A 7,872-nucleotide genomic window follows, 5' to 3' on the forward strand; every position below is an offset into this window, starting at 1 on the left:
GAAATGAAGTGTAATAAAATGAAGTATGGTCATATGTGAGTTACATTCATGTGCCACATACCAATGCTTTGGTCAGTGATGAACAGCAGATAAGATGTGGCCAGAAGCTTCATACATCTCAGATTTCAACATCTCTTGACTGCATTATTTGCTTTTGTGCTTAAATTCATCTTGTTTTGTCCATGGTGATTCCTAAGTATATAAAATGCACTGCTAATGTTGCTGGTAAGAGGTCATGTTGGTGATTGACCTGAAAATGAAATTAGAAATGATTAAGGAATACGAAGATATATTTCCTTACTGGGAAATCAGTGAGGGTTATTGTTGGACATTCAAGCATGCTGCATTTCACCATAGCTTTGCTCTTGAAGAACAGTAACAAAGTGACAGAAGCAATTGTGTTTGCTTTGTTGAAGGCAATAAAACTTCACAAAAACTCAAAGACAGCCTGCTTTAAATACTTCTAGTGCCCTGGATTGAAGATCAGATATACAGCATATATCAATCAGCACCACAGACAAAACAAATGGGTCATTCATGACGTTTAAATAAAGGCTAGACTTAACTGTGGTGTTGAATTACTACTAGCTCTGGGTGGTTTAAACCTCCCAGAAATCTCTATTCATCACCTAATGTGAAGGTACATGGTGAGTTTGCAAGTGCTTATGCAAAGACTGCTGAAGACATTTTGGAAATTCTAAATAAGCTAATGGTGGAGGGAAATTACTGGCCAGAGGATATCTTGACTATAGATGAAAATTCACTATTGTGGAAACAGATGCCGAAAGAACTTTCATATAAGGAGGCCAAGTCAAAGTCCTATTTCAAAGCCTCTTTTTTTAATCACTTCAAGCATTTTATTTATTGGTTCATATTAGTTATATGGAACATTAGGATTCATTTTGACATAAATGCATGGGATATAATTTGTTGAAATTCAGTCCCCAGTATTTCTCCTTACACTTCCCTTTCTCCCTCCCCCTGTTCATTTCCTCTACTCTACTGGTGTTTCTGCTGTTTATTTTCAGTTTTTTTTTTTTAAATTTGTGTCTTGAGGATATACATAATGGTGAGATTTACTGTACTATATTCATATATGTACATAGGAAAGTTAGGGCAGATTCATTCCACTGTTTTTCTCTTTTCCCATCCCTTCTCCCTCTCCCTTAATCCTCCCTCGTCTTCTCCACTGATCTTTCTTCTGTTTTGATAGAATTCCTCCCGCTTACCCTCAATCCGCCCCCCACCCCCGCCCCACTTTATTTTGGACTGTCTTCCACATATCAGAGAAAACATTTGACCTTTGAATTTCTGGGTCTAGCTTATTTCACTCAGCATAATGGTCTCCAGTTCCAGGCATTTACCTGCAAATGCCATAATTTTATTCTTTTTTATGACTGAGTAAATCAGTTAAAAAAGACAGATAAGTTGTAAAAACAGGCAATGTGAAATGGATCAGAGTAAACAATGAGAAAACAACTTCAGCAATAGTGAAGGAAGTAAAAAAAGATGATGAAGTTAGGAGGGTACCATTTATTTTTAAGGACAGAACTCAGCATAAGCATTAGTTAAGTGTAGGTTAAGCACAGTTAGGGAGATAACTGAAAGCTTAAGACCCAAGTAAAAAATATGGGTATAACCAATCTTTTGAATAATTAAAAAAACAAACTGAGCTTTTGCAATTTTCTTGGTATATGGGATTTTGTTGTTACAAAAATGGCAAGATGTGTGTGTGTGTGTGTGTGTGTGTGTGTGTGTGTGTGGTGCTGGGATCAAAGCCAGTGTCTCACACTTGCCAGGACAGTACTCTACTACTGAACTATAACCCCCATCTGCAAGTTGTATTCTTCAAAAGAGTATTCACTTTCAAATATTTAGGACATACTTCTCTGTCATGCTACACTCCTCCTTCAGAAGTATTTACAAGCTGTGCTTTCTAAGATGAATAAGGTATCAACTACTATTGCATTTGCTTTCTAAGTTCAGAAAGCTTGCACTACTTTTTCTTTCATTGGCTCAAATCTTGCATCTTTTTCTCTGCTGAACTGTTTTGGTTTTCTAATGAATGTGGGAAGCCATTCTAACACGTGATTGGGCGGCTCCCATTAAGGGCCTGAGGCACTTTGGCAAAGTCGAAGTTTTTCCCGACCCTTTCCTGATGAGAGAGCCCATCCATGTGGGGTTGTGCCTGACCACTGACCCCAGGGACCCAATCACTGACCCTGACCTTGGAGTGCAGCCCCCCCTCAACCTTCATTGGATGGAATTCTCCCCTGAATCTCTTGTTCCCCAATAAAACGCTGGTTCCCGGCGTGCTCTCGCTCTCTCTCCAGCTAGCCCTGAGTAATCCTTGCTGCCCTGCTGGGCGAGGGAACCAGAGAGGTGAGCCGTCTTGGACCTAGCAATAGAAATAAGGTAACTGAGTCTGTGTTTTTATTTCTATCTCTTCTAACTAACTTTATGCCTAGAACCTCATTAATGAAACCACTGCGCAGGCTGCGTGGTAGAAATGAAACATAACATTTAAATTGTTTATGGAGTTAATTAATTATTAATTGCAAAATTATTGTTTTCTATCGGAATATGACAGTTAATTGTGACTATACATGAAGTAAATGGCAATCATTAACTCTGAAATTACCAGCATTGCATGGTTACCTAGATGATCTAGGTATGTTGTTCAAATATTTTATTTTTAACATCAAACTGAAAATAATTTTTAAAAATTGGGTTAGATAATGGGAGAGCTTACAGAAGTAGATCTACTAACATTTAGATATTGATGAAATCCAGCTAGAAAACTATTGAACCAAAAGAGATAATAGTTGACAAGTTTACTTTTAGCCCCTCACCTTGTAATTTGGCAACCAAGTAACTGTTCCACAGTTATAATCATGTTTAAACTTTGTTTTGCAACCATCCATGGGCAATTGAATTTCAGTTGAGGTTCAATTTCTTTATCTTCTAAATTAAGGCCATAGTGTCTTGCTCTATAGATGTTTCTATTAAAAATAGAATATATATATATATGTTGTATTTTTCATAAGATTTTTAGGTTGTGGCATAGTTAATTTTCTTTTTAAACCAACCTCACTTTCTATAACACTATATTTTGTGTTCTGTGTTTTGCCACCTCCACAAATTACTGTGTAATTTTGGGCACACCATTAAACCTCTCTCTACCTTAAATTTCTTTTGTATAATATGGGTATAATTACAAATGCACTTAATATGATTTTTAGGAGAATTCAATGAGTTACATCTTTGAAGCTGTTGGAGTAATGCCTTCGCACATAAACATTCAATAGGTGCAGCTTCCTAAAATGGTAGCTATTTTGCAAGGACAATTCTCAGGAGATGAAATAACTTTACCCTTTCCCATAGACACTCTTGTTTTATGTTTTTCTACCTAATTTTTCCATAATTACATCTAATAAAATACTCCAATTCAACAGAAATTGCTTACAATTTATAAAACATGGAGGGATACATAAATTATTCGAAAATAATCTAAAAATTTAAAAATAAATCATAGAATATTGAAAGATTGTTTTTACAATAAATAAAAATACTTTTATATCATGTTGAACAAACTATACCTAAGGAACAATATGCAATATGAAAAAAAATATTTATTTATTTTGGGTACCTGGCACTGAGCTCAGGGGCACTCAACCACTGAGCTACATCCCCAGCCCTATTTCATATTTTATTTAGAGACAGAGTCTCACTGAGTTGCTTAACCCCTCACTTTTGCTGAGGCTGGTTTTGAACTTGCAATCATCCTGCCTCAGTCTCCCAAGCTGCTGTGATTATAGGCATATTCCACCATACCTGGTATGAAAAATTTTAAATTTTCAGACATTCATCATTACTTATAGCTGTAAGTAAGATAAAAAGTTTGGAGATATTCTTCAAAATTTTACTTATACTTTCATCTCCTTAGGCTAAATTTACAAGTTTAATTTTTTTCTATTTTTATTCAGGGAATGGTAATGGAGGAATAGAAAATTAAGGGTCTTTCATAGGACACAAAGAATTTGAGAAAATGAACCACCATGGTTCTATAAAATGACAACACAAGGACTTTATTAACAATAGGAATAACAGCTAGTGTATTTTACTTTTATAGTGAACACAGTATAAGAGCTCTCAATCTCATGAAATCCTCACATAATCCTAAAATGTAAATCATACTAAAAATGTACATATTTTGCAAATGAAGCCAGTGAAACTCAATGAAGTTGAATAACTTGCTCAGGAGCATGATACTACAGCCTAGATAATATGCATTTTCTTACTGCATTTCCAGAACATTTTCCACAGGATTTTGTGTTTCTTATTACTTTCTTATATTCCCTAGGATTGGGTTGACTTTGTAGCCTTGAAAGAACTCAGGACTACTTTCTTCAGAGCATCACCTACATCACTTCCTAAGTGCTTTCTTGGACAATGCCCAAGTAGCTCAGAGTCTACTTTCCCAGAGTTTCTACAGTTTAAAATCCCTTTCATGCCCCTACAACCAACCAGTAGAGATCTTCCTGTGTCAGAACCTGCTGACAATCTGTAATTCCTGGTATAGCAGAGATGCATAAAGACACAGCAGAGATGCATACATAAAGAAAGACACACGCACACGCACACATCCAGTAGAGAATAAGCAGCCCCTTTATTTCTTCCCTGCTTCTTTTATACAGCAAAAATGAAACACATCTTTCTGGCAGCTTAATCTTATCAAGCATGGATAAACATTCTCAGAGTAACTTTGTTCATGGTCACAGTGCTCCATATTTCTTATTATCTGAGTTGTAGTTAGTTAATTTCTGGGCAATCACATATCTATATCTATATAGGTTTTAAACTTGGCAGAACATTCTTTTCTCCTATCTTCTCAAGACTGCAACAAGGACACAGCTCAAAGAGTTCCTAGTTTCTCACAGAACCCCTTTGTTTTGCTAAGCACAACAAAACTTAACTGTGTGCATGAGCACACATTCCTGCAAGGTTGTCTTATCAGTTTGTTTCATTACAACCAAAAGAATAAAGTTACCCCCTACCTTGAAGGATTCATCATCACTGCTATATTTTAGACCTGGAATGTTCCTCAAGGGTTCATGTGTTAAAGTTTTGGTCTCTAGCCCAAGGCAGCTACTGGTAGGTACCCTTAAGAGGTGGAGCCCATTGGGGGGTGTCATGTTATTAGGGGCATGTCCTCAACAAAGATTTCAGTATCTTGGTCTCACTTTGTGACATGAGGTAAAAAGCTTTGTTCGGTCATGTGCTCCCCACTAAGATGTTCTAAGTCCAAAAGCACTGGGACCAACTGATCCTGGACTGAAATCTCTAAAACTATCACCCAAACTATCTCTTATCTTAGATATTTGTTACAATAATGGAAATCTGACTAATAGTCACTTCACAACAATCTAAGTTTTAGGATTTATACTCTTATTCGTCTTTGTTTTGTTTCACAATTATTAATATGGTGCTTTTGGGTGCCAAGAATGATCTAAAAATTTACAAATGTTATTTTTTATTTTTTAGTCCTCATAAGCTAATACTCTTTTTTTTTATTCTTTTTTTTTTAAAGAGAAAGAGAGAGAGAGAGAGAGAGAGAGAGAAGAGAATTTTATTTTTAATATTTATTTTTTAGTTCTCGGCAGACACAACATCTTTGTTGGTATGTGGTGCTGAGGATCGAACCCGGGCCGCACGCACTCCAGGCGAGCGCGCTACCAGTTGAGCCACATCCCCAGCCCAAGCTAATACTCTTAATAGCCCCATTTTAAAGGACACACACTTTAAAGGAGATGCACTTGCCTGCAAGTGCCAAGTTAGTAAGTGACAGAGCTTTGCAAATTAACAATTATATACTACAGAATCACAGCAACACTAATAAAGGCTTGGTGTAATTCTACAGCTTATGCTAAAATTTAAACAGTAACAAATGGAACACTTCACACTAACAGTTTATCAGCTCTAACAATGAAATCAAAAAATGACCTTGGTTAGTTCAGGGTCCAAAAGTCTGTATAGGAGATTAAAAGATGATGTAAAAGTAGCTTGATGAAAGAAAAGGAGCTGTATTCATAACATCATCCAAGACACTTGGAATAGATTTGAATATGTGTATATGCCAGATGTCTAAATTATAAGTAGAAATTTCATTGCCTTGATGAACTATGACACATAACATTGAAATAACTAATTTCTTTGCTATTAATCCTTTTATTATCTTAATACTCAGTTAAAATAACCTCTCAGGTGTCATTAGGAAGAATCTGTTTCTATTGGATATAACTAAATTACACTGAAAGTCATCTTGAAAGGGAAGATAAGTACCCTTCTATTCTTGCCTACAACATATCACATCTAAATAAGAAGATAATTAATTTATGTTTCTTTGATAAGTTGCTCCTTCTTTTTCAAACTAACAATTAGTATGAAACTGGTTTGCCAAGGGGGAGATCTTCCCAGAAGAACAAAGACTCCCACCCACCTCCTGCCCCTCCCCCCAAAAAAATCTGATGTAATTTCAGCAACTCAGAGATAAATTTTGGGGTCATCCTTCTGTTATTTAAAGATGTAATATGCTTGAGACTTGAGAAAAAAGATCATGAAAGGTACCATTGATGGTGCATTGTTAAAACTTACAATGACAGTTGACCCATTTCAGATACTTATGGCAGCAAACAAAGTAGTTCATCTCTACAAACTGGGAAAAATGAAGATGAGAACTCTGTCTACTGAAATTGTTTTCAAGCATTCTCCAAATAGCAATAGGAGAGGCCTTGAAAAAATTTGATATCTCAGCAGATCATACTTCAATTTTAATTATTTATATTGAAGAGGAAGAAAAACAAACAAATCAAAAATACCTAATATCTCAAGTATGAGGTCACCAAATGTCTCTGAAAAATCTTCCTGAAATAACAAATATTTCAGAAGTCAAAAAAATATATAAACTGTCTTCGCAAGAGGAAGAGATTGGGACATTATTAGATGGTATCATTAATACAATGTCAACAAAAGATGTTTTATAAAATGTCAGAAATTTAACAGAAATTTTCAGCATTAAAGAAAACACGGATTTTTCTTTGCTGATTATAAAATTAATATATGTTCATTACAGAAAAAAACATTTTTCATGAGACTAGAGATTGAACCCAGAGACTTTGCGCATGGCACAAAGGCTGAAAGTATCACCACTGAGTGATACTTTCAGCTTTATAAAAAAATTTTTAATCACAGAATGAGAATAAAAATGCCCCAAACTCCTAATTCCCCCTTTTTTTGTTATTTTAGAAAGATAACCACTGTTACTGTTTTTGTTGTTGTCTAGTCTTCTATTTCTATTCAAACATTTTATTTTTATATAGCCGAAATAAAAATTGCCAACACTTGCTGGAAAAAATACATTACTCTGAAACTATCTCAAAGTATTTTTATTTTAAATGAAGTTCAATAATATCTAACAATCTGAGCATTCATCTTGTGCCAGTCCTTTTTAAAGAGCCTTTTGTTATCACCCCATTTAACCTCTGTAATGCTGTAGATACTCCAATTACTCCCATTTTACAGTTAAAGGAACAAAGGAAAGTTAAGTGAGCATCTCAAGGTCATACAGCTGGTAAGTAGAGTAGAAACATCATCCATGATAAAATCAGTTGCCAAAATACAATGATTACAAAGGATTTAGCATCCAGAAGTGTCACCCATGTTCCTTTTTTAATTTTTTCAAAAATTTCTGGTGGACTAGTGACAATTATCTGTATTTAAAAATCCCAAATGGGATGTCTCTCAAACACTCAGAGAAAAGAAATAGATCTAGCCTATAAAGAAAATGTAATTAATAAGCAACACAATGCTACC

General features: G+C 35.2%; 1 pseudogene; it reads left to right on the forward strand.

Moving 5' to 3' along the window:
* Positions 1-235: 235 nt before the first annotated feature.
* Positions 236-7,043, forward strand: LOC113181445 (EKC/KEOPS complex subunit TPRKB pseudogene; annotated as a pseudogene).
* The last annotated feature ends 829 nt before the right edge of the window (positions 7,044-7,872 follow it).

This window comes from Urocitellus parryii, chromosome 10 (assembly GCF_045843805.1).
Source record: "Urocitellus parryii isolate mUroPar1 chromosome 10, mUroPar1.hap1, whole genome shotgun sequence".
Lineage (NCBI taxonomy): Eukaryota > Metazoa > Chordata > Mammalia > Rodentia > Sciuridae > Urocitellus > Urocitellus parryii.